The sequence below is a fragment of the Pogona vitticeps genome, chromosome 5 (assembly GCF_051106095.1).
Source record: "Pogona vitticeps strain Pit_001003342236 chromosome 5, PviZW2.1, whole genome shotgun sequence".
Classification (NCBI taxonomy): domain Eukaryota; kingdom Metazoa; phylum Chordata; class Lepidosauria; order Squamata; family Agamidae; genus Pogona; species Pogona vitticeps.
In genome coordinates, this window is record NC_135787.1 from 20,473,252 (window position 1) to 20,476,864 (window position 3,613).

Sequence of the window (3,613 nt, forward strand, 5' to 3'; positions counted from 1 at the left end):
AATAGCATGCTTGATTTTAAAGTTATCAGTGGCTAAGCTGCTTTTCCAGCCTGTACAGATGACTCTTAGTCCCTATATATCTCAGGAATAAGGTTTCCATCTTGCCAGACTTTAGTGAGTTCCATTCTCTTGTCCCATTGGTTGACTGGATAAACATAAATCTAGTGTAGTTGATCATTTCATTGTTGTTTCTACAATCTAAATAATTTAAAAAGAAAATGATGGTATCATTCAAAGATCATGTTCTCACTATACAATTGAAGGTTACAGTGGTTTCCCCATTATGACAAACAAGCTTTAAATGACAGTTTGTATGCTTGGAGGCACTTAGCAGTTTGAAAGAAGTGTTCCATTCAGAAAGAATACACTTCTTTACACATTGAAGTATTCAACCTGAATTTTCAGCATTTTAAAAGCAAAACAAAAACAAATACTAACGAAGAACAAAACCCATACCTAATAATTCTGTACATCATACATGCTATTAGCATGCATAACCCACATGTCTTGAATAATTCTGATAAACACAAACCAGTGGTTTTTTTTTAGATATAACACTTTGTTATGGTGGCAATAAATCAGTGTTTTACTCTATGCACACTGTATCTTCATACAGGTTGACTCCCATCTGTGGATCTGCCATTAGCTTTTCATTCTTTGGTGGAAAGCATACTCACAATATACAACATTCAAAAGGACATTAATTTTTGTACTCTGTATAAAAGGGCATTTGAGGATGTTGTGAAGGCGTGAAGAAAAGTGCGCCGTCCTCTATGATGGAAAACCCCGTAGAAGGAAGTAGTTGTGTGGAAGGGATATTAATTGAAATAGATCAAGCGGAAAGAGTTACAGGAAAACCTACTGAAGTGTGTCTAGCCGATGAAAGAGGGGCGGAGCTAGACCTTATTTTATGGGAGGATATAAAAGAGGGTCAAAGCGCACACGTTTTCAGGTTATCAACCGATGGAGAGTTGGGAAGGTTCGTGGATAGAGGGGCCCAAACAGAACCCATGCTCTATGCCAGAGGAACACCTGGTATCATGAAAGATTTCCCTAATTTACAACTGGGAGGGGGATTATTGCCGGACCCGTTGTTGCCTGGAGGAAGAGGGAGAGGGTACGACCTCCTAGAATGGATGGTGGTGGTGTACCCCAGGAACCACCCTAGTGGTCGGAGAGAGACCTCTGGGTAGAGTGGGCGGCACATAAATTCAATAAATAAATAAATAAATAAAATAAATAAATAATCCACCCTGGGCCTTCATTCCAGCAGAAGCCCCCGGAGGGTGATTGGGCCAGGCACCCGTGCTGCGGGACAGTATGCGCGGTACGGAGTACCCCCCCTTTGGCCCTTGACGGATCGAGAGGGCTTTGGGCTGGCTCCCTTTTAGGGGAGCCAGGGAGACCTCCAGTTGTAAGACCCAAAAAATACAAGTTGTTGTCGGATGACTGTTTATTATACCCTTTTGATGCCGCTGAATTAAGTTCTGTTACAAATAAAAATGTTGATGTGGAAGTTCACGATCAGCCTCCGCGTCTTTTTCCCACCTTTACCACCAGTGCGCCCCCGGCCAGAGAAGGACCTTGTTACAGATGTAAATAAATATTAGTTATTAATATATATTAATAAATACTGTACAATTCATTACTCATAGTTTTTCAGAATTAACCATAGAAGCTGAGATCCTCACTTTACACACTTTTATGAGTGAAATCCTGTTGCTTAGCATAGTGATACTAGAGTAGGCCCACTGAATCAACTATGATTTTCCCTTTATATTTCCCTTTACTGCTTCGAATGGGCCTGTTCTAGTTGCAACTTACTATGCTAAACTAAGTCACAACTGGAACAGGCCCATTTGATTCAACTGAACTTATGAAGGAGTTAACTTGCCAAATCCCCACTGACTCAATGGGCCTACTTTAGTGCCACTAAAACTAAGCAACAGGATTTCAGCCTATATATGATCCGTTCAGCTTACTACCAAGTGGCTAGAAAGTATTTCTTCATTGTCAAAGCTGAGTAGTTCTTCTGTAGTAATTATTTTGGTGTTCTTAATGTTCAACTGCAGCTTACTTTGGTACTTCTTTCCCTCCACTTTCACTAACAGTCATTTCAAGTGACTTATGCCAGTAAGATGGTGTCATCTGCTTATATTAAATTATTGCTGTTTCTTCCTCCAGTTTTCACTCCTTCATCTTCCTATACAACACACTATCCAAAACACCGCACATAAGCCAAAGGACAGCCTCATTCTAGGCTGCAATATGTCATGTGATGTTCTACCTCTTGATACTCTTACTTCGTGAAGTGTGCTTATGTCAACTGTTACTTCAAAAAGGAGCCTGTATATCATTCATACCCATCACTGTAGATTGGAACATAATAAAATGGACTAGTGCTCTGTACAGTTACCCATTTAAGAGCAGTAAATGCTAAGTCGTTAACAATGTCCATTTTTTGCTCTGAGGAAAAGCTAAACAAAATAAATTAAACAGAAAAACATGCAGTCTAAGGGAGACTTCACGTGAATCTGGTGTTTCTCAGATCTGATGAATAAAGATTGCTAAACTTGCATGAAACTATGTTTCTGCTATGTTATGTTTATGTTTCTATCTTCTAAATTTGTTTGATTGTTGCTTGATATACGGCGTTCCATGTTTAGTCGCGCTGGCCAGTTAACCACGGAAACTGTCTTTGGACAAACGCTGGCTCTATGGCTTGGAAACGGGGATGAGCACCGCATCCTAGAGTCAGACACAACTGGACTAAATGTTAAGGGAAACATTTACTTTTACCTTATACTAAGATATTTTATAAGTCAAAGCGAAACAAACAATCCCTATAGATGACATTGATGCTACAAGCTGAAACATGGCAAAATAACAGTTTTGGAGCATACAATATAATATTTTTCTCCTTCCTCCACTGCCCCAGTTAATTGGTGAGAGCCTTCCCATAAGCTTCTCTAAAGAACTTTGGTTTTAAGAGGCTTTTAAAGGCATGAGGGAGCCTGCCATATTTCTTGCAGAAGAGCATTCCACTAGAACGGCACCACTGCTGAGTAAGCCCAGTTTCTAGTTGATGTTTTCCAGGCATCTTGAGGTTTCAACACTCACAGGCATGAGGTCTGTGAGGACCAGGTCAGAGAAGCAGCCGAATTTGGCAGATGTTCAGACAAGGAACAAAGTCCCAAACTGTTTACGTCTTTATATGTTAGAACAAGAACTTTGAACCTGGCACAGAAGTGGTCCAGCAACCAATGCAGGCAAGCTAGAATTGGGCGTAATATGATAAAACTTCCTCACCCCATCAGTCTGTCTGCCTGCTGCCTTCTGGACCTCATTTAGCTTCCGTACCAGCTTCAAGGGAGGCTCCACACAGAATACATTACAGTAGTCAATTTTTGAGACTACCAATGCGTGGACCAATGTTGTTGGAGAAATGTTATTTAGGTAGGGGCTCAGCTAAGTGATTAGCCAAAGCTTTTATAGGCCGAGCGCACCACAGCAGAGACATATTTTCCCATGGTCAGCACTGGGTTTAGAATCATTGTCAGCTTAGCGCTGCGAAAATATGCAGAGTTAATTGATTGAAGACACAGACACGCTC